This window comes from Phaenicophaeus curvirostris, chromosome 3, assembly GCF_032191515.1.
Source record: "Phaenicophaeus curvirostris isolate KB17595 chromosome 3, BPBGC_Pcur_1.0, whole genome shotgun sequence".
NCBI lineage: Eukaryota > Metazoa > Chordata > Aves > Cuculiformes > Cuculidae > Phaenicophaeus > Phaenicophaeus curvirostris.
In genome coordinates this window covers 25,678,942-25,702,876 of record NC_091394.1, presented here as the reverse complement: position 1 = coordinate 25,702,876, position 23,935 = coordinate 25,678,942, and the positions used below count along the sequence as shown (strand labels likewise).

At 35.0% G+C, this 23,935-nt stretch overlaps 1 protein-coding gene across 2 annotated transcripts in view; it reads left to right on the top strand.

Moving 5' to 3' along the window:
- The first annotated feature begins 284 nt into the window (after positions 1–284).
- The window catches only part of CDH10 (cadherin 10), a 98,742-nt gene continuing 75,091 nt past the window's right edge, over positions 285–23,935 (top strand). The window contains exon 1 of one of the 2 annotated variants that reach the window (XM_069853520.1): positions 285–305. The gene's annotated coding sequence lies outside the window, so the exon portion shown is untranslated. Of the gene's footprint in view, positions 306–444; positions 676–23,935 lie in introns of those variants that run through there. The other variant, XM_069853518.1, reaches the window with a different exon arrangement.

Below are 23,935 nucleotides of genomic sequence, written 5' to 3'. Positions count from 1 at the left end.
TATATATAAATTTTATAAATAACGCTGTGAAATCACTGGTGGTATAGGAAAGCGGTAATATTTAATCACGAAAAACACACCATAAAAAGTGATGGTGTTTTCAGTATTTATTATCACAACAAGCTAAGCAGATGAGGCTGATTACCCTAGACTTCAAAAACAGAGAACCGTTCTGTCAGCGAAGGGAGGGCGACAGGCTTTAACAAAAAAAGCTCTCCGTTTGCTGTACCCTCCCACCGCATTCACTTGCAAATCACTGTGTGCTCGGAAAAGGCTGCACTTCCCCACTCTCCAACCTTCCCAGGGTAAGTGCTGCGGCTCCATCAGCAGCGCCTCTCTCCCCCACTCTCCTCCTCGGAGGGAGAGTGAGCGTGTGTGTGCGTGTCTGTGCATGTTGCGTGTGTCTAGTGGCGGTGATACTGTGTCTTCTCTTCTTTTTTTTTTTTTTCAAATCAGGAGCTCTGAATGAAAGCCAGTCAGAGGGAGAGCTCCCCCTTACCTTTGGTTCCCGGCTGTCCAGAGTTAAGTGATGCTGGGAGGAAAAACCTGAGTTAGATCCAAGTAGGATCAGTCTTAGAAAATAACAGGAAAAAAAACAAACAAAAAAAAGGATTCTAATCGCTCTTTTTCAGTTTGGTTGGGGTGGACACCACTTTCTCAGAAGCAGAATAAAAGGTAGGATTCTTTCTTATTTTCATGTCATTAAGCTTTTTGTAGTTAATATTGTAGCATGAATGGTATGGTGTTTAATGCAATGCATAGAATTTTTCTACTATATACAACTTTTTACATTTTATAAATATGCCTCGGGGGTAATGAGTCAAGGTATAGGAAATAAATTCTTTGTATTCTCTCCTCAAAGGAAACCAATATATTTACTCAAGACTGAGACACTAAACATTTTACAATTTTATTTTTTCTCTCCTAGTAGGCAGGCTCTCTTTTGAGCAGCAGTTCCATCTCTATTCAGCTCTAGCAAATTCAGTGGGAGAGAACAATACTACTTGAATTAGAAAAAGCATGTTTCATACTGTAATTATTATGAACATAGCATGAAACATACACATATGTATCCTCACTTTCTGTATACCAGTGCAAGTCTGTTACAGCCTTCACTGCTATTCGTTCTGCCCTGAATTAAATTTTAGAATAATTATACACACTCAGAGCAGATGCTTCTTATGAAGGAAATGTCTGTGGAAAGGGATGGCAAGGTAGATACAGGCAATATTTCAAGTATCTGTACTGAATTATATACACACAAACAGGGAAAATATTGCCAGATTCGGCATTTCACTAAAAAGTCGGGGGAGGGGGAGGAGAGGAAAGGGAAAAGGTGGAGGAAGGAAGAATTTAGTGTGTACCTGTGTGAGCATTTATTGTCACTGCTGCAATAAAATCCATATTTGATGTGGTGTTAAATTAATGCAGCACAATGAAAGTCTAAATCCGTGTTCCCAACTAGTAACTATTGATGGCATTGTCAGCTGCATTAGACATTCGCAGCAGGGTAATACTGTACATGATACTAGTTGCAGCTGTAAAAATCTAACTGTCCTTTAGCTTAAGAGAATGCATCTGCACGTGCAATCACTGACAAATAGCAACCAGCATTTTAAAACTGACCTATCATCTCTGTTGCTTCCATACAAATGGAGCTGTTGCCTGTAATCTTCATCTTTCATTTCAGTAAAAGCCTGTATTATCCCAACAGCACACTCATTGATTTTAAGGTATATTTTGAATTATACAAGTTGTTGTGTATGCATATGTGTAAGCATATAAGAGAGTGAGAGTGTATGCACGGTGTGAGGAAGCAAGTTTGTAAAAAATAATGTCTTTTTTCAGTTTAAGGAGTAGGCTTTAAATTTACATGGCGATATTACTGGAGGGGGAATGCAGGGAATAGGAGACTGGGACATAGTTCTGAATCTCTAAATCCTTTTCAAATATGTCATTTCCTAGGAATATTCTGAGTCTTGTACAAGCATTTATTGAGATTTTCCAGTTACTCAAACTTTTACATCAATTGGTTAGTTTTTTGAATGTAGTAGTAGTCTGTGCTATTTTAGAGAAGAAGATTAAAGAACAAACTTAGGGAACTGCAAAAAGCGAGTAGCAAACAACAAGCTATCTTTCTCATGAGCTGAAAACCAGCTTTTAGAGCCAATATGGACTTACATCGAGGGAGGAATACTTGTTGGATTATGAACTGGTGATCTCATTTGTGCCTGAGGGAGTCTTCTCAGATTTTTGTATACTTTGTTAAATAAAAGTGTGAATGAAGAGGTCAATACTGTAGCAGTTTCTGTTAATTTTAGGTTGGCTTTATATCTGTGTTTTCTTTGTGTGGTGTCAAGATGATTTTGTACACTTAAATGGGAACTTTATAATATCTGATAAGTGTTGATTATAATACAGATATTTAAACTTGAAACTGCTCCTGCTGGTTTGGGGGTTTTTTTGTTACTTCGTGTAGCACTGGAAAATATGTCTTGGTTGCTTGCTTTGCCAACAGTTTATGTTTGTAATGTTTTGTAACTGTTCATGGTAAAGAAAACAGCAGAATGTGTCCTAAAGGGACTCTATGTAGGAATTTGTATATTCTTATATGGTCTTGTTGGCTTTGCATTAGAGTAAATGAGTGTAAATACACTAAAACTTTGTACTTGAATGTTCTCAGTAGACAAAGGATCTTTGAAGAAACTGATGAAATACTGAAATTGCTCATAGCAGACACTGCGGTTGCTGTTCTTTTCTGTGCCTAACTGTAGTTGAAAAATGCATTAAAATAATGTTATATGTCAAAGCAAATGAGCTCATAATTAATTAAATGTAGAGAGATATTAATAAGATGTACATCTGTATGTGCACACCGGTATAGAAATTACAGTAAGTAATATAAGTTATTTTTGCTTTGTTAAGTAATTAAATGTAGAAGTCAGAAAATGTTAATTTGAAGATAATATCAACCTGTGATTCTGAGAAACTGATTTCCTGATCTAAACATGATTTCCCAGGGAAACAAGTGACTGAAACATAGTCTGTATCATCTGGATAATTCTGTGCATGTGACTTAGTTTCTGTGTCTATTAACCATATTTACTGACAGGTTGCAGGTGATAACACAGTGCCCTGAAAATAGTATAATTTTATACCTTAGCACACCACTAGGTTGCAGTATTAATGCAGGAGGGTAAATTAAGATTGGGTATTGTTGAATGATAGCAATGGGGTGAAATGTCTGACTGTTATCACTATATTATTTTTAATTCATTAATTATTATCACTTGAAACCAAGTTTGTAAACACCAAGGCATCTTAATTGGATGTCACAATATGTCCTTGTTCATAGATTTAAAAAAAATCTACTGCACAGTTAAGTTTTTGATATTACATGATAGACAGAAATGGAAGGAAAACACTGTTTATTTGGGCAAGTCAATAGGCAGAATATAAGGGTTTAAGAAGCATTTTATGATTGCCTTAAGTGAACCACATAAATGTATATTTTTCATTACCATTGCATTTTCTTTGCACTTTTTAATAGCATACTAATTGATTTATCATTAATTAGAAAGGAGGAAAATTGAAATTCAGAAGTAATTTCTTTTCTTATGGGTGGTTTAAGTGTGCTGAAGTAAAACATCATGAAAGATGACATCACTGCACATTAAGGATTCCATACCAGAGCACATTTTCAATTGCTCTGCGTAGTATGCAACCATCAATGAAAGTTCACCCATTCTAAAGGTACAAGTCACCGAAACCTTGATTGACTAGGAATGGTTGGACTTGATGATCCTGTGGGTCTTTTCCAACCTAGTGATTCTGTGTGTGTGATTCTGTGTGACTATATAATGTGCACACTGCACATGAACACACACACACACACACAAGTCTACACTTGATTTCTGAAACAAACAAACAAACAAACATGCTTCCTCTACCATTCAACTTCTGAAAAAACTTGAAAGCAAGAACCAATGAAGAAACAATGGTATTCTGATTTCTATCTTGATCTAAATGTTTCCCAAATCTCTCTTCAGGCCAAAGAGGTAGTTTGCTTTTCCCTCCCTCTTCAGCTTTGAGACCTTGATATGGTGACTTCCCTAACTTGCCTGTTCCTGTGAGTTAGCATCTCTGCAACACAACAATGAAAAATAATCTCCACCTCTGGGGGGCCGAGTGTGTTACAGTTATATGGCTGTGTTACTACACACAATAAAAATCAGCTTGACCTGAGCACTGTTTATTTCTTTGTTCTGTTTTCATCTGATGGGAAGCCAGAACCCTACTCAGCCAAAGACCTATTAAGCTTATATGTTCTGTTTACTGGTTTATCAGTCTAAATTTTAGTATGTGGAGAATCTGCCAAAAATCTGCCAGTTGAAGCTTTATTCACATTTCTTTGTACATTCAGTCTTACTGATTATTAAACATCAGAGCCAGTTACCTTGTGTGTGTGTGTGTGTGTGCGTGTGTGTGTGTGCATGTATGTACAGTAGATGCAATACAGGGAAAGCCTTTGTCATTTACAGGGATTGCGTTCTGGCAAGTAGAATACTGTATGATTGCTTTCTGAATTTATATTAACTTTTTATTACTTCACTTTTTCTGCTAGCTCCCACTATCATTTCTTGCCTTCACAAACTTCTACAAAATAGATTATTTTTATCACTTTTTCTTTGATAAATATATATGTCCAGCAGGAGGCATAATGCTCTAGCAGTATCTCAGAGATCTCAGAGGTACTCCCCAGCTTATACTGTCACAGAGCATCTCATCAGGTATACAAATGCAAGCCTGCTAGCTGGAAGTGTCTAATACTATGTTATAACCAACAGGCTGCATCAGGGGAATACAGAGGCTTAGGAAGTTAACTGGATATAACAAAAAGGAATGTTCCAGGTGTCCTTTTTATTATTGTTCCTATATGCACATAATTATGCCCACATTGTGGGGTTTTTTTATTTGTGACTTTTATGGCATCTCTTAATTGTAACTCTAAGTGAATGTTGACTCATATTTCAAACAGCAGGAAGTTATGGGAAGAGATCTAAATGTATGTGTGTTTATATAAAAGTAATGATCAAAAACTTAATTGAAAATAGATATTTCCAGAATTCTGTTGGTCAAAAGCTAGATCTGTGTTCTTCTGTGTTCTACAAAAATAAGAAAAAAACTCTCAAACATGTTTTCTCATGAAGAGTTGTGTATTATGTGACATATATGGATTTTTTATGATTTTTCTGTTAGCATTCTATTTCCTGCCACATTAGTTTAGTTTTATTATATTATTCAACTTTAGTGCTTTGCATTGTAACATAAAGAACATGATCAGATCATGATCCTTAAAAATGAAAGCAATCTTCATGAACTCGGCAATGCTATAGTATCCAGATTTTTAAGATATTCAGAATAGACACCATTATAATTTACAGTATTATGGACAAGGCCCAAAGTGCAATGTCCAACAGGACTGGTAATTTTTTTCCCTAAATTAACATAAAATAAAAATATGTTTAAGTGTACTGTTTTTGTGTGCTTGTGTCTACCACACTTCAGTAGTTCAGATGAGACTTACACCTGTTTAATGAATGAAAAGATAATTGTGTTGATTGTTATCCTTTCCTAATAGTGAACACAAACAAACCAGAGATATACTGGTGTCTAGGAAACTTAGATGCTGTGCCTTCTGTCATTGGTTCCTCTAAATGTCACAAATGTACAGCCAGTTTTTACTTCCACTGGAATTGAATTTTGTATGTAGATTTTCTACAATATGTTTCATATCTTACACATAAGACAACATACATGGACGAAATGTTTGAGTTTTTAAATAAAAGCAAGAAAAGAGATAGGAACCCAAACTATTTGTATTTATTTAGAGGTAACATTCAGGACAGAGGGAGGATGGTCAAGTTTATCCTACTTATAAAATTTCTAAGCAAAATTATCCTTTAAATGTATAAATTCTTTTCTCTTATAAAAAGTCACTTGGTGTTTTCCTGATGTCTTTTCGATGTTGCCTGGAACTGGGACCATAAATGCATGCAAAATCCAAGATGCAAGACTCAGTGGATGTCAGTAACATTGCTCTCTGTATAATCTTAGCATCCTTGCCTTTTTCCCTTGTCCTGGGGTAGTGCAATCTCCAGGGCCAAGGCTCCTTTAACCCTGCAAAGGTCTTTGTATTAAGTCTCCTAAAAAGGGATCGGTACACTCTTTTGAAAATCATTGAGGACAGCTGGGAAAAAAAGAAACTCCTTCCTCTCCCATGCCACTGAGATTTTCCTGACTTTGTCCACACGGTTTAATAGGCACAATACAAGAATTTTTTTATAGGTTTGTCATTCTCGTAATGTTCTTTTAACAATACTGTGCCTCGCTAGACCTTAAAATGCTGTCAGATATGACCATGACAGCCATATGGGCATCAGTTATGAATTGGAACCATAGTGTGTTTTCTCTACAAGTCCCTATTTTTTAATGGAAGGACTGACATCTTTTCTCCATGTATTGTTATATGCTTCTGGAGGAGAGAAAAAGGGGAGAAGCATATACTTAACCTTTTCGTAGTCTTGACTGAAAATTATGTATAGTATTACTATACTTAACATGAAATAAATAAATGGCTTCTTTCAGTCCTCAGGTTATTTTCTCTATTTTTTTTTTCTTAAAATACAAGAACCTATAATCCTGTTTTCATGTTCATTCGCTGTTAGAGATATAACTAAGCCTAAGCATATCAGGCAAGGTGTGAATCTATGAGTTTGGATTTTGGTCCCTCTCTCTTTTATGATACATAGGAGGATTCCTTGAAGACCTGTAGATCCATTTTATCTGTGTTTCATAAGCAAGTTACTAAAAATCGGCTTAAATGTCATTGATTTCTCTACATCATGAAGACACTAATTAATACATTCATGAAAGGTGCACATATGCTAATTACATGAATAAAATTTGATTCTTAAAATATTTTGGAGTTTGGTTTGGTTGTTTTAATATTGAGGCTACTCAGAACATGACCTGGATTTTCAGTAGCAGTCTCAATTGTTGAAAGTAATTGCAAAGCAAAACCCAAGAAAAATAGACCAAATACAAAGAAAAAGCAGAATGTGTTTAAAGCAGAAAATCCCAAACCCTGATGAGCTGAAGTAGGAGAATGGCAATATTTCAACTCTTATTTTCTTTCCACCTGTGAGAATAAATTTTAATAAATTATGCAAATATCCTTTCACAAGAATTTTACAAAATGCTACAGATAGCTTTTTCATTGTCAGAAGTGATGCCTTCTAATTTTTTTTTAACTTCACTTAGTAGGGGGAGGACTTCTTGTTTTATAGTCTTGATCCTGAAAATTAAGCTGTGTAGAGGTACTAGCCTACCCTCATAACTTTCTGCTAAAACATCAAAACAAAGGCATTTAATCAAGCTAATAGTCTAGTAGTGAAATACAGTTAAATACATAGTTTAAAATAACAAAAAAAAAATCAGAATCTATGAAATCGCAGCTATATAATAAGTGGGTTTGGGCAGAAAGCAGCATTCAGCCACTTACTCAGCCTATGTTAAATGGTAAGTAGTAGTGTAGACCTCAATTTGTGAATGAGTTACTGTGGTGTACTTAGTCATTTTGTTGCTATATTAAAAAAAAAAATCAATCTAATTTCTAAGATTAGGGAAATAAAATATTGCGTTATGACATGAAAGATAGTTTAAGATCTGCTTAAGCATACTTAAGCAAGTTCCTTAAATATGCTACTGCTTCCCACTTCCCAAGGCCAACTTTTGAATAGTATATTTTGTCCTACTTTGTTTCCTTTTAGGACAGTTTTTGGTGGAAATGTACTGTACATAAAAAGTAGGACATAGATCGCTATAGTAAGTATCATTTTGGAGAAGTGACCTTTTTTTCCCTCCGTTGCATGAAGTTTCTTCTGCCATTAGCATGTTGACACGTGCTCTTGAGTAAGACTATGATGCTCATGGTCAGGGTATCACTAAAGCTGATATCTTGATTAAAACGAGTGAACTGAGTCAGATACATTAGGTACAATTGGTTCTCTCCATGACTTTATGTTTGGGGTTAATTTATTGACAATTTATGATAAGAACGTAAAAGGTTATTTGTTACTATAACTACTTTTTTTTCTGGTAGTTACACCTGAATGGCAGATCTACAGACATAGATAGATGGATTTTCCTCTGCAGCATTGTACTTTGTGAAATATAAACTTTTTTCCTTGATTATAAAATTCTTTCAAATTTCTCTTCTTAAATGGTTTCAAATGAAGTAGTGCTGTCATTTGACTAATTAATTCAAGAAAATATTTCTTAAGCTGGAAATGTATTACTTTTTAATTTATTTATATTGTCCAGATAGTCTTTAATCATTCTGATAATGAGAGGAAATCGGTCTCTTTTCTAAAGCCTATGTATGTGTGTAGAGTATAAGTGCAGAATGGAAAACTAAGACAAAATCATTCATTTCTTCTTCCTATCCTTGACTAGCAAGGCATTTGAACCCACTCTGAAACAAGTATTATTTCTGAATATACCCTAATTGTGGCTTAGTTTCCTCTAGCTTTTTCTTCGAGGTCAGAATAATGAGAATTAGAAAAGAATCATGAACTGTGATATAGCATATTATAGTAATAATCCCATTAAAATTTCAGTGAGCGCAAATGTTCTAGAGACTTTAGGAAGAGTCACTGGGCTTGAGCCATCCTAAACGGGATGCCTAAAAGTTTGTGACAAAAGAGAAGCCAATTATTCAAGTTCCGAAAGGCAAAGTTTTTAAAAAGTAACAGAACAATTAGAATTAGTTACATTCAGGGGCAGTGGTGTGAAAATTATACTTGTTATGCTAATATTTTAGAACAGAACTTAAAAATAGTAATCTACAAATGAGTTTTTAAGGTTTTAAATTTTAAAGGTTTTAATATCTAACACCCACTTAGGTAAAGCTCAAAGTAGATAAACCTTCTAAATCACAGCAGTGACCTGTTGCTAAACTTTGGGTTACATACATTCAGGAGAGGAAATACCCACGTTTTCCTTTCTCCACGGCTACATCCATCAAGATCCAACCAGTAAGTGCTTATGTACATAGAGTTGGAGCTGTTTTGCTACTTGAACAGTTTGTGAAAGTCAAGTTTAATAAGATAAAAGCAGCCTAGGTGGATCCATCTCAAAGCTTCTAGTTAAATATGTCCAGCTCAATCTCTGGAAAAGCACCTAGACAGTCTTGTCTTACAGGTACACATGAATATGGGATCATTTTAGTCATGTGACTAGTTCCTTGCTACTCTGGGTATGCTGATTGGAGTCTATTTCTAGCTCTAGCTAATAAAAATCCTTTTCACTAATAAAAGGGCAGGCAAGTAAAACCATGATGCTGCAGCAGTAGAAAAATGGATTTCTGGACTAGTTTAGAAACTATTCTGTTATCAGCGTAGTAGTTTAAAATTGGACTATTGTTTACTGGGACAATAACATAAGAAAAGTGTGGTGTTGTAATGACATCAAGACAGCAAAAAAAAAATTAAAGGATTAAATTAAATTCTATTTAATGAAACAGAATCCATCTCAATGATTCTAATGTGTGATCAAGCACTGACTTCTCAAGGGTGATCCGTTAGCACTTTAAAATATATGAGCTAAAGTGAAGTGATGTACAGGAAAAAAAATATCGGAGGTACCTTAATATGTTTCCGTCACACAGAAATACTGGCAATGATGATCAGGATAATACTGACACAAAAATAATTCTTTTATAATCTTGAGATTGTTCAGGGTCTTTTCTCTTTAAGGGTAACTATTGCAGTGTCTTAAAGAAAATTGCTAGTGAATTAGTAGTTTCATTTCTGAGATGCTTAGTTTCTTCCTGACTGAAGGCTATTTTTTTTGTTATATAAATGAAAGGTACTACATGAAATAATTGCCGGTGAAGTAATTATGATAGGAGATTTTTTTCCTCCTCCACAAACCTTCAGGGTTTCAGTTTGGTTGTATGCAGTCAGTGTGCTCTGACTGTTCTGGTCATATCATAGTGTTCTTTGTGAAGGATGAAGTTTTGCTGTGGGAATAGAAAAGCATTTATTCGACAATGATTTATTCTATAAGCTACAAACATTGTTTCTTCGGTATTTCTCACCTTATATAACATGCAGTTTTTTAAGAGTTCATTAAATTTGAGATCAACATTTTTGTTTAATTGCAACTGGGAGGGAAGACTGAGTGGAGTAAAAAAAATTCTTAAAAAATAAGTTGTTGGATGTTTCTTTTATGAAATTTTGTTTTGGGAAATTCCTTTTGTGAGACTTTAAATTGTTGATAGGTTTGGAGTTATCATTTCTTCTCTTTCATTTGTATTCATATGTTTGCACGTTCTTACTTCCCTGACCTAGAAAGGAAATACATCATTCTAATTGTTCGTTGCTTGTTCTTTGCAGTTTCTAGAAAACTTAGGCTTTAGTAAAACCTTTTTTCTTCTCTCCATATTCATTAACACTATAGTAAATCTCTGTATGCTTGTTGAAGTAAGCAGAATGATATTCATGACTTGCGTACTAAATCAAAAGTCAAATGTTGATGTCATTTCTTGCGCAATTTGCTGTAAAGTTCGTTTTTTCAGGTGGGAATCTTAGGAATGCAGATATTGTTAATCTTTTGGTGCCATCTTGTGGCAAGAGGATAATTGTATGAAATCACGAGGTGCTCTCTTCTAGCCCACATTTCCTATGCTTACTAGCAAAATATCTTGCTTTGGTGATAGATACATACCTATGATTTTTATAGTAACTGTAAAATACCAAAGCAAGTTATACACAGGACAAAGTTCTCTTTTATTTCTTCTTTTTATTCCTTTGAGCTTTTCAAGTACATTGCTATAAATATTGATTAGAGAAATCTCAGAAAAATTGACTATAGTTACCAAATACAAATAGATTTTTAATCTTTTATGCATTAGATCTCTGTAGAACAGTTAAGCAGTTAACTAGTTCAAGGAAATTGTCAATAGATTTTTATTGTATTAGTGTGTTTGATCTCTGTAGAATACTTTTAACACTTAGATAGCTCAAGGCAATATTCACTTCAGCATCCCGTAACGTTTAACAGAAAGCCAAGGTTTGTGCTAGTATTCTCGTTTTTCCTGTTATCTTCTAGTTTTGGCTTGGGAAAAAATCATAGTAGCTTGCATAAAAAAAAAAAAAAAAGCAAGCAGCAAGCAGTAACAGCACAGGTGTTTTATTTTCCTGGTGTTTTCACTGAGATTCAGCAAGATGGGTAGTTTTGGTTCTGTGCTAAATGAATACTAGTTTAATATCTGGGGTTTTTTAAGATAATGCTTATAGATGCCTGCAATCAGTACAGATCACATTCTTCCTCTATTTCCTAAGGAGTTTTGTGTCTGATAGTCCATAATTACTTACTTATTTACCTCTGACTTCCAGTCATGCTGAAAGCCTCTAGATGTAAAAATCTTACTCCCTGTCAATACTTAAAAAGGAAAATCAAGATATCAGTGTGGTTGGGTTTTTTTGGCTTTTTTTTTGACTTAAGCAAGTGGTTCTCATTCTTTCAAAAGTAAAGATTATTTGGTTAGTTTTTTGGGTTTTTTTTTGTTTTTGGGGGTTTTTTGAAAAGGCATTATTATAGTCTGGTCTGGTCTATTTAAGCTCTTACGTCTGAAACTGAAATAGTTTCCGACTGGATACTCTTGCAATGGCAGACGCTTCAATCACTTCCTGTACACATGGACAACACTGCCTCCTTGTCTATTGTATTTTTTTCTAAACTAACACATAAAATAGAAATATGATAAGGAAATTAATGCGGGATATGTTTGCTAGCAATTATACTGAACATATTAAAATGTTAGTCACTAGAATGCAATTTTTAATAAGCAGTCACTAACTGAGGTGCAGTTGTATGCTGCACCATCTCATGACTGTGATAAATCTGTCAACAGTTGAAGGGCTTCTTTAGTACAATTAGAGATTGTGTGGTTTCTCTTATAAGGGTTAGCTGGGTAATCTAGAGGAATAGAGAGAAGAATCATAGCATTAATGTAATAAGATCTATAATTTCAACAAGTTTGTACATGCATGTGATGAGGTCTTTGTTAGAAATTTTCCTCCTGATTGCAGTAAAATTCTCTTGACAGCTAATACATGAATGCTTTTCTTTCTTTCTGTATCTTTAAGGGTTTTCTATAGTATACTTTTCCTACAAGATTAAAATGATAGGTGAATGAACAAAAAAAGGAATTGCAATTGTTAATTCCAGTGAATTCACTAAGGAAGATAAATCTAAGTATGTGTCGTAGTCTTTTTGATAGAAAGGTGTGAAGTTTAAGGCATAATTCTTAAAAATGTTTGTATAAACAAGATTATGATATTATGATATATATAATTTGTTAATAATAAATACATTTAAATCTAAAATATTATTTGTAGCTTTTGAAATTCATATAAAATTGGTTTCCATATCATTCTATAATTTGCTTTCTAGGCCAAATACAGATATTTTCTATAACCACATTTTCTAGGTCTAGTAAAGTTTACATTTTCTTACACTATAAAATAAAGTCAATATCTATCCATTAAACAGGATTTTCTGTTATTTCAAGGTAAACTGTGAATGGTTTGTAAAAATGAAATCTTAAAAACTTTCTAGAAAATTACTTTCCAAAACTGCATCTTCTTAACATCTTATTCCACATTAATATTTTCTATTTGTGTGTGCACGGCATTGTAATATTAATGTGGTTGCATTTAATGTAAATTGAATACAGAATATTTTAAAGACTATTCAAGGGGGGAAAAATAATTCGGTTATGTATATTTAAGTTTTTTTTTAATTTGGTTTATGGGTTTTTTTAAAGTGTATTATAAAAGCTGCAGGTAAGGCAGGTAGCATGCTTCCACTTCTTGTGGAGCAAGACAGTCAACAAATCAAGCACAGATACAGAAAGATTATGTAGCATGTCATGTTACCAAAGCGAAAGTCTCCAATGAGAAGTAGTTGTGTTTACACAATTCAAAAAGCAGAAATGTAACTGTGATAAGTCAATGGATGTTGTGGAGGAACAGACAGATTATTGATTATTCCTACTTGTGGAGCTTCTGAAGGTGAAAGAACAACAGAGGAAAGAAAATCTGCATAGTACTATTTCAGAATATTTAGTGGAATTGCTAGAATTTCTTCATCTCAGTTGCCAAATCCCTTGCATGCCCTCTCTGTAAATAACACCTGTTGGATAGCAGATTTTTGTCTTTCAATCCCAGTGTGCTTAATTTACTTAGAATTGTAGGTAGGTATGTAAATACATTATTTATGATGGAAACTGTTAGATCCTGTATATAAAGGGAAGACTGAAAAGTGTTACAGAACTTGTCTAGGTGATCAAAAAGGAAAAATGTTTTTTAAAACTGTATCTGGGCTTAGTCCATCAGGTAAGATTGATTGCTGATCTGTGGAACTTGTATACTTAGTGCGTACTTCTCCTGACTGTCTAAATCATTTATGTCTAGTGTGACTACTCGTTAGACTATGCAACGTGCACCTAGGCTGTGGCAGTAAAAGAAAAAACTTCACCCTGCTGTAAAACTTCAGTAATATATAACTGACATCTTTAAGGCTCTGAATGCCTAGAGAAATTCTAAACAAGATGCAAAGATCACAAAAGCACAGGATCACAACAAACGTGTGCTGTTCGTATATACAAAACGTAGGTGTACAATCTTTTCAGACACCTGCAGAAACAGTTTGAATTAATTTGTTGCTATGACTTTGTCCTTTGGGTATTACAGTATTTAGGACAAACCAGGAAGAATCATTCAATCAAAAAGAGAACTGCTAAAATAAGAGCAGTGACATTGATATTTCAGGCTATGAACTTTGTGGCATTAGGTTAAATGATCTTTCCTTTGCAAAAATGGAGTTGGTTTTCCCAAGAATATGAACAAATGCCTTTGTACACATTAGCTGCAAAGGAAGCACTTGCTTTTCCTACCTTTTACAGGATAGAGGTAATTTAAACTGGTTTTAAGGTATGAATGTACAAATAAGACAAAAATTAAAATTATATTTTATCAGGCCTATACAATGAAGCCTATGTGCTTCAGGAATAAAACTCTATTTTCCTGCAATGGACTTACATCCATGTCCTTTAATGCAGAGGAAACTGTGAAATGCTCACATGGAGACAGCTGATATTGCAAGGAGAATTCAGGAAACACAATAAAAAGAATTGGTAGTTCCTTACAAATGGGAGCAAAATGTCTTGACTTAAAAAAATTTAAAACATTAATTTTTTAAAACATTATTTTTGCCCTGATTTAACAATAAATTGTCTTGCAATGTCTTGGGCGGGAGAGAAAAAAATTCAGATAAACTAAAACCTTGTGTTTCTATAACTGTGTATCTTCAACAGCATTCAACTACTTTTCCTTAGCCAAACAAACATAGCAACAACAACAATAATAATAATACCACCTCCAGGTAGTCTAATAGTCTTCTGAAGCCTGATCTAAGACTAGAATGTCTTTTCTAGCTCCTGAGAGTTTGTGACAGCTGATTTGTGTGAGAAAGGAATGGTAGCAATCACCAGCTCTTCTGCTTTCTCCTTATTAGTCTCCATTGCTAAACATTAGAACTCTACAGTTTTTGCACTTTGAAAAGACCACATAAAAAACCCACAATCAAAACTGAAAGAGAGTAAATAAGAGTTAATTTACACTGCCTCTTTCTTTGTGTTTTGGTACTCTCTGTGAAAGGCATTTTGGTTAACAGCAGCAGTCAGGTGCTCTTGTCAATTAGGCCATGCTTGAAATACCATGTACCTTTACTTACTTATTCATGCGTAAGTGTCACGTGTTTGAAGAACCAGAAGATGCAGGGCTGGGCAGCACTGCAGAAGCTCCTCGTTGGCTGAAGATTTCTGATACTCTTCCTAATTAGAGGGAAAGAGCTTGCCTGCAGGGAGGATTAAAAGCCACCTTCTACTAAGTATTGCAATCTTGGAGGATGTATTAAACTGCAGAAGTTTGAGGGCTCCAGTGTGTTGTTAAATTAGTGTGGTTTTATGCTTGGGAGACCCCAGTATCTTGCAAAGGACTTCAGATTATGTTTAATTTCTATTACTATTGACAAGATTTGATCGTGTGTGTATATATATATATATATACACACACACACATATAAATTTAAGCACATTTAAATTGTTTTCAGCACTGTGCAGATATGTATACACTTAAGTGCTTTGGCCAACTTGGTCCTTAATCAAAGCTGTGTCTTGTTCTGAGACTTTAATTTCCTAGCTCAAAATATGGATAAAATCTCAGTATTTCTGAGATTAAATGGATGTTAACCATTGGCTCTGTCTGTCTCAGTTTGTTCTTGTACTGTGTCCAGCACTTCTAATTTTTATAGACATTTTATTGGTTTCCACCTAGGTTTTAATAAAAGGGCAATTTTCATCCCTCATGTAATTCTTTGAAGGCAATGGATTTTTTCATAACCTTTTAATGATCTCCAATAAGTATTTGTCAGGGAGTTGATTTAATTGATTTAAAGACCAAGATGGTCATTCTGCTTTAGTAATGAAATGTAAAGGACATCTGGAATGAATGAATTATATATAGAATACACGTGATCAGAGTTTGTCCTGGAAGAGAAGTGCAAAATAAGAACTTACACTGAGCTACTCATCCTTATTACCTAGGAAGTGTTTAACTGCTCTTTTGCTTCAGGGTGCATTAAGCAGAAATTTTCACATCCAAAGCAATATATAGACTTACAGATTTAATAAAATATCAACATACTCTCTCATTAAAAAGACTACAGTCTTGTAAGTCAACACTGCCAAATATTTTAGAATTATTAAATCTTCAACACAAGACTATGACATAAAATTATAAGGGAAATCAAATTCCAAGCTTTTTTCTCTGCTTCTTTTTAGACACATGTTTTATCTCTAGAATTTTAATGTTTGTTGTGTTTTCCTTGATGTGTTTCTGTTCATAAGCTTTCTAAAAGCAAGGTTGTTGTAATGTTTCATACATCCTAATGTTGCCGAAATGTTATTCAGAACCTGATCACCTGCTTTCTTATTGTGTTGTATCAACAATGTTCTCAGCTGTATTTCCTGGATAATTGTCAGCATATAATGGATTTTTTTTGAGGATTTAATTAATGATAAAGAAAACTCAGTTTCTATCATATGTCCCTTAATAGCTATTAATAGGTATGTGAACTACTGGGGTTTTTTTGAGCTGCAACAGTGTTTGTTCTTAGGCGTTATCCTCTTATCAATTTGTGCACTGCCTGGCTGGTTGCAAAACAGGAAGGGCTTCAGAGTCGTTGAAGAGCTGTAAGCGTTCTTTTTGTCCATATAGTATATTGTAATTAATGATCACAAAAAACCCCACACAAGCTATATCCACTCTGTTCAGTCTGTACTCCTATTAACTCCTACAAATTCCCTGAATTATACAGACAGTTGGGCAGCATATAAAGATTATTTAGTGAAATATAAAATAATACATAATGCCATAAATGATGTTTTTAGTTTTGAATCTAGACTGAACTTACAATTGGTATTCAATCTAGAGAGGGCAGAAATGTTGAGAATGGTGTTCTATCTCAGTTTCATCTTGAGAATTTGTCCTGCTAATCAGGCTGCTTTACACATAAACACTAGGGCCTTTTCTTTGTAAGGACATCCTGATGGGACTTGGTTATACTGTTCAAAACTTTTCCATCTGCCTTGAAGTCCTGCACCACCATACTTGCCTGTGAAAGGCTTGAGAAAAAAAAGTGTTTATGGGGGAGAGAAGAACCAGGAAGTCTGAGTTATTTATGGGGAGATGAAATATTTAACCCAGGGTACACATAACATGTACAGGGGCACACGATTCTCTAAAGATGTGAAGCTTCACCCATTGAACACTACACTGGAGTGAAAAGCAAACAAAAACACCTTACTATAGTGTGCTGGGGCTTCCAGCATTAACTAAGACCCATGTAAACTCTTTAGTCTGCTTGAATTTTCTTGCTCTTTTTGAAGTATATGTATAGAACTCTTTGTATGGAGGTGTTGTGGCCTGTTAGAGACTTTCACAGATATAAAGTATTTATAAGTTAAGTACACAGGACTAGAAAAGGGTAGGAGGTGGGAAATAGCTCACAGAGGTTTGAAATAGCTCACAGAGGTTTGAAATAGCATATGCTAGCTAACACCTGACATTGCTTTAAGTTTTAGGAACAGGAACGCTTTCTGTCAGGTTCATCCCTGTCCACTGACTATGCATCATATTAGTATACTTCAGTAAAAAAATGTGAAAATAGATAATAATATAAATATGGGGAAAGGAAGATAACTTCCTGGGACCTTTCAAGGCTGATGAAGTAATTGTTTACCCATTTAATAAAAATGTTGACTCTTAAAATTATTGTTCTTTTTTTAAAAATTTTTCTCTAAATTAAAAAAAAATATCGATTTGTTTCCTCTTTAACTTGTCAACACAATGCCTTTGGAAACATATTTTATGTTTGATGATAAGTGAAATATCACATTAGAGCTAAGTGTGATTTGAAATAGCTGAAATATCTAAAAGACTTAAAAATTATATTGGAGACAGGTTATCCTTAATAGCAATGTGATTTGTTTTCATACTATTTTCCTCTTTCAGACAGCATTTCTTCTGCATACTTGGAATCATTCCATCTTCCTTTGCTTGAAGACACAGCGGGTATATAAGCATTAACCATTGTATGTTTAGGCCCTTGGGCTATGTTTCCTGTTTCCAGTGATGTTAAAAGCTACTTCTGAAAATCTAGTAGTCTAAAGTGACAACTCGAAAAAAGCAAATCTAGGGTTAGCTACTACTAAACAAAATATGAGTAGGAATTTAATTTTTCAAATTATGTTTAAACCCTCGAGGGCTGTGGAAGCCAGCTTGCAAATATCACTTATTTTATGTTGAATCTGGGTTAACAGACCTTTTTATTATTTTCATTTCACAAAATAGGGTCTGTATATTTAAGACTGGCTCAAAAAATGTTGTTCTGCTACTTTGTTCAGTTACTGTATAAAAGTGAAAGATATCTGAAAGTATAAATTGTATAATAGCCTTTTATTACTTTTTTTTCTGTGTAAATAAAATAGAGTTCAGGATTCATCTTCTGGGTATGGCACTTACAAGATTAAGGATGCATAGAGGTGCAATGGGAAGTTAATATCCAAGGCAGTCTTAAGAGACAAATTGAGCTATATAAATGTGTGCTAGTTCTGTCTGTAAATGTAATTATCATTAAAGTTACAAAAAACTTCATTCACCGGGGAGGGATTTTTTTTTGTCCTAGCTACAAATAATCTCAACCATTACTTCTTGTCATGTTCAGTAAGTATGGATAACAGATTATCCCCCGTCTCTCTTATAGAAATCTTACATATTTGAAAGTTGTAACTTGTTCTCTTCTCTTATACACTTTTCTGTTTGCTTGTGCCAGGATGACAATTCCTCTTTTACCCCGACTTCTCCATATCTCTCTTAAGGTGTGGTCCATTCAAAAAATGGATTTATTATTTCAGCTGAGCCCTTTCCATTGTTTTCTGAATACAGAAGATATATTTTATTTTTCTTATAGGTAGTAATCCTCCTTAAATATCAGTTTCTTTTTTGGATCCAGATAATGCTGTTAAATCATATTCAGTGATCTTTTTGCCTCACTAGCATTAAGATGGTTGACATTTACTGATTTTTCTTTGTCCACGAGGCATGCTAATTATTCAGTTATAGAAAGAATTTGGAGTGGAATTGGAGTGGAAAATATATTTTTAAATAAAGGAATGACTAATTATTCTGAAACTGCTTCAGTCAATACATTTTCTATACTAGCCGTAAATTCATGAGGCCTAGTGCTTGTAAAACCTGTAATTTGCAGTGAACAGTATGTGGTCCTCCAGCATGCCTGATTCCCATGCTGAGGTGGTTTTATTTTATCAACACATGAATATGTTGATACTGGGTTGCTGGAATTTCAGAATGTCTTGTCACTGAAAGAAGAGCTGCACAACTTAACATAACTGGATTGCCTTGCTCATAGCTGCACACCTTGTCCAGTGTCATTCCATCTTCTTCAGGAGGAGTTCACATAACTTTCCACCTACAAATTGTCTCATACCTCTTAGTGGCAAATCTAGCTTGTTGCGCAGCTAATATGATTGCAAAGACTGGCCATTGTCATCTAAGTTCTGCAACCAGTCTTTATACTCACAATGTTGTGATCATAATATCTTGCTGACAACATTAATTTCATTAGGTACCTGCCCTAAATTTACTTTTAGAAACAGTGCTGCTAAGAAAATAACCTGCATTCTCCAACTTCCTTCATTCTATCTGTAAAAGTATTATTTCTCCATTGGTTATTGAACCAAAGTTTTACTCCTGCTCCTGTTGCTAATATTTTTACAGATTTGCTTCATCCTGGATGTCTCTAACTTCTCATTTTGTGCTCCAGCTTTGTCCATTTTACCTCATTCTTTGCCTGCTGTTCCTTAATACTCATATTTAGCAATATAATATATTTTATACTTTTGATGTGTTGCCTTCCTTATGTCTTGAATGAAATGACAGTGTCTGAACCAAAATCTGTTCTTTATTGCATTTTCTATCCCACTTTTGCACTAGAAAAGCTTTTGTTTGTGCCATATAGTTTCTTTCAAAAACTACTTCCTCTTTTGGCCTTCCTGTCTTTCCTGTATACAATATTATAATCTTTCCATCCTGTGGGGAACTTCATCAGCTCTCTATTATGCTTATTATATGATTTTCAACTTTTAAAACAAAAGGCTTCAAGGTTTTCTAGGTTTGCTTACTGTGTGTTTTGTCTTAATGTAAAGGTGTCAGAGGTGTTTGACAGATGACTAATGCTGTACCTTCTTCATTCTTTCTGACTTGCTGTCACCTGTTCTTTTTATTCTCCTTGCCCTTAGACCAGTTTCCAGATATTTCCTGTTTAATATACTTACATTGAGTGTTTATGTTAGCAATCTCATGTTTCATCCTTTTCATCCTAAGTTAGTTAGTGGATCTTCCTTCCTTATTTCCCTCCAGGTCCCATATGAAAACATTCATCTTTCTCTAATAGCTTGGTGAAAAATATCCCTTAGGTGAGAAAGCCAAAGCAGTCTAGGTGGCACCATCAGCCATGAGTTTATTTCTAGAATATTATGTATAGAACTGATGTTTCGTTCCTAACCAGAAAGTTCTCTAAAAGATAATGAATAAAAGGAACTTGCTGCTGAAAAGAGTACGAGGTTGTTCCAGATGTTGCTACTGTGGACAAAACTAGCATACCTTGGCACAGATAAGGATTTCATAGAATAATAGAATCATAGAATAACCAGGTTGGAAGAGACCCACTGGATCATTGAGTCCAACCATTCCTATCAAACACTAAATCATGCCCCTTAGCACCTCGTCCACCCGCCCCTTAAACACCTCCAGGGAAGGTGACTCAACCACCTCCCTGGGTAGCCTGTTCCAGTGCCCAATAACCATTTCTGTGAAAAATTACCTAATGTCCAGCCTAAATCTCCCCTGGCGGAGCTTGAGGCCATTCCCTCTTGTCCTGTCCCCTGTAACTTGGGAGAAGAAGCCAGCTCCCTCCTCTCCACAACCCCCTTTCAGGTAGTTGTAGAGAGCAATGAAGTCTTCCCTCAGCCTCCTCTTCTCCAGGCTAAACACCCCCAGCTCTCTCAGCCGTTCTTCATAAAGCCTGTTCTCCAGCCCCTTCACCATCCTTGTTGCTCTTCTCTGGACTCGCTCCAGAGCCTCAACATCCTTCTTGTGGTGAGGGGCCCAGAACTGAACACAGCAGCAGACCTCAGCAGTTTGCATAAATAGAACTTTTGGGGTTGAAATTTTCCAAACCAACTGGAAAAGGTGGAACAGAATTTTGGAAAAAAACATTGAGGTACAGAGGCTTTGAAGAGGCTACTGTCAAACTGCAGACCAGAAGGGACACAGGATAGAAATGACAGCAGCAGTGCTGCTGCTGTGATGTCGTTGCTCTGTGACATGACTTCTTGCTGACCTCATTGTCTATCAGATGGTGTTTGATGTCTTACCTCACAAATTGTCTGAAAGATGCAAAACTTTCAGCAGTATGAAAGTGACTTAATATCTTATTTGGTGTATGGCTGTTTTTTAAACATCTATGTATCTTCTAGAGCTGGTGTATTCATTGTGGTTTGGGGTTGTTTTTAATTTACTATGATATAGCTGTCTTTTTTAAAGAGTTGCACTAGTAATGTGATTAAGACATTGTGAATTGGAAGTCTTGTTCACAAGCACAGGAAAAATTTACAGTCGAGTTCTTAGATTATCACTCATAACAGTTACTAGAGCTGACATATGTATTTCACTTTATAATATTGTTTAAAGGAGAGGGAGGAACTAATTGCTTGACATTTTCTTAAAGTTTTCCTCACATGTGTATGTATACGTACTATAGCATTGTAGTTCTGTGTTTCTCACTTAGAAAGAAGTCCCCATAGTTTCTTTAAATGTGGTAATGTACACTTTAAATATGCATCACATTGTGCTGTGAGTGACACCAGTGAATATGTTCAGCAAGTACCCTTCAGTCACTGAAGTATCTGGCTTTTTGTTGCTGAAACTGAGAACAGATCCTTGACATTCTTGTAGTAACCTAAAACATTCATTGACATTAGATTCTTATGCTAGCCTGCCTTTCTCAAACAACTGTTTGGAAAAGAACTAAAAGAAACATCAGGGATAAAATGAAAATGTTAGGAAAAGAAAAGACAGCTGTCAACATATCAGTGAAAATCCATGTTCTAAGTGCAGGGTAGAGGAAGTAGCATATGAATGACACTGTACAGAAATTGCAAAAGTGAACAGAAAGTGAACCATCAGTTTGGAATCATTTTTCTTTTGCACCTTAAAGAATGGATGCAGGACCTCAAGTAACTTTCCTCTTCTGTCTGAAATCCTAAGCTCCTTGTGCTTGCTTGCTTTACTGTAAAGCAAACTATAAATGAGAATAGGAGCCTTTAAATGTTCAGCTTTCCTTCTTCCTATGCTGATACTAGCACTGGCTCATGCATATTTCTTGGCAGATGAGACAAATAATGTTTGCAGCAGTATGACAGAGACTTAGCCTGATGTAATCCTTCCAGAAGAGAGAAGCTGGACACCATTCTGTAAAATATAAAGGCAGGTTGCATAAGACAGTAATTCTTTATCTACTGGTCAAGTTATGGTATACTTTGGACAGAAATGGATTTGGTTCCCCAGGAGTGATTTTGATCACAAATGGTCAGTGTTTCCTATGTTGACACTTCCCAGAATATGTTTTTGCAGAAGGTATCTGAATATATTGTATCTGTATCTTTGTGAATTTATTTCTTGGCCAGCATTTAGACAACAGTGTTGGTAGAAAGTGTGAGATGCAGATTTTCCTGATGACTTTACAACCCAAGAATGTTAAGGAGAGTCTATGACAAATAGTTCTGTGATCTTCTGTAGTGCTTTGCTCTCTGCAGGGAACTTGAAGAGATCTGTTGGTAAAAATATGCAGATGACCTGGTTCTTGTTATCCTTGAAATATTACCTATATTTAAGATAGCTTCTGGGGGAAAAAAAAATGGATGGCTGTCATGGGTTAACCTTGGCAGGCAGCTAAACACCACACAGCTATTCCCTCACTCCCCTTGCAGTGGGATGGAGAAGAGAAAGGGAAGTATAAAAGTGGGAAAAGTCATAAAGACAAATTTGAATGTGTTTGTCTTTAAATATAGGAGAGCTACCAAATTTCAGTTGTGCTAAGAATAACACATTTGTTCAAGGCAGTTTTCTCAGGGAACTAGGTGCTATTTACATCATTATTTTTTTTTACTTATGAGGGTAGGATAGGGCGGAAGTCTGTTTATCACTAGGTAGATATTTTGTTTGAGTACACTGTTGACTTTTGGAATTAGAGAATTATTTTTCTGTAGTCTCCTTGTGGTTACCTATTTGTGATCTTTACAAAAGAGATTTCTCTTCACTTGATGTACTAGACCTTCAGTAAGTTTACAGAAGAATATTCTTTGAAGACAAATGTGTACATAATGCCTAAGACAGCATTACTCATTCAGAAATAAGCTGTTGCATATGTTACAGCACAAGGTAGGAATAAGTTCCTGTAAAAATACTTTAAAACTTTTTGTGGAAAAAATCGCTTCATAATCTGTAAGCTTTGAAGGTTAATACATCATTAATCACTGATAATTTGTTTTCTATTTGAAAACAGACTGTTTTTAGAGGAAACACAAATTATTAGCTGTGCGTATTTTATTAATTCTGCATGCATCAAAAAATAATTCCTTTATTTATGTAAACCCACAGAAGTTACACTAGATCAGGTATATTGATATAAATCATTGAGTTTTACTGTCAGGAATCTGTCAGGAAAATAATTTTTTTTTCTAGCTAACTGAATATGTGGAAATATATAATTTTAATTAAAACTATTTGTTGCTTAAGAAAAGAGGGAATTGTATAAACCTATAACATATGAATCCATTTTCACCTCACCATGACAGATAACTTGCTGTTGTAATACAATATCCTTAAGTGATCTTGCAGCCTGTTTTAGTTGTTTGCTTGCTAGCTAAGTGTTACAGCATATGCAGTGTATTTTGTTTTCTCTGTCATGGATGCAGTTGGAGAATCATTTGATGGAAATAGCAAGACTTAGTATAACTTTGGATATGTTGTGGACAGGTGAAGACTCTAGTAGAGGCCCTTGCAGATTTCCTTTTTCAGTTCAGACTGAAGAGAGCTGTTAGGCAAAAGACAGTTTCACTGGATGTGACTCAAGGGCCATGGATGTGATGCCAAAGGTCATT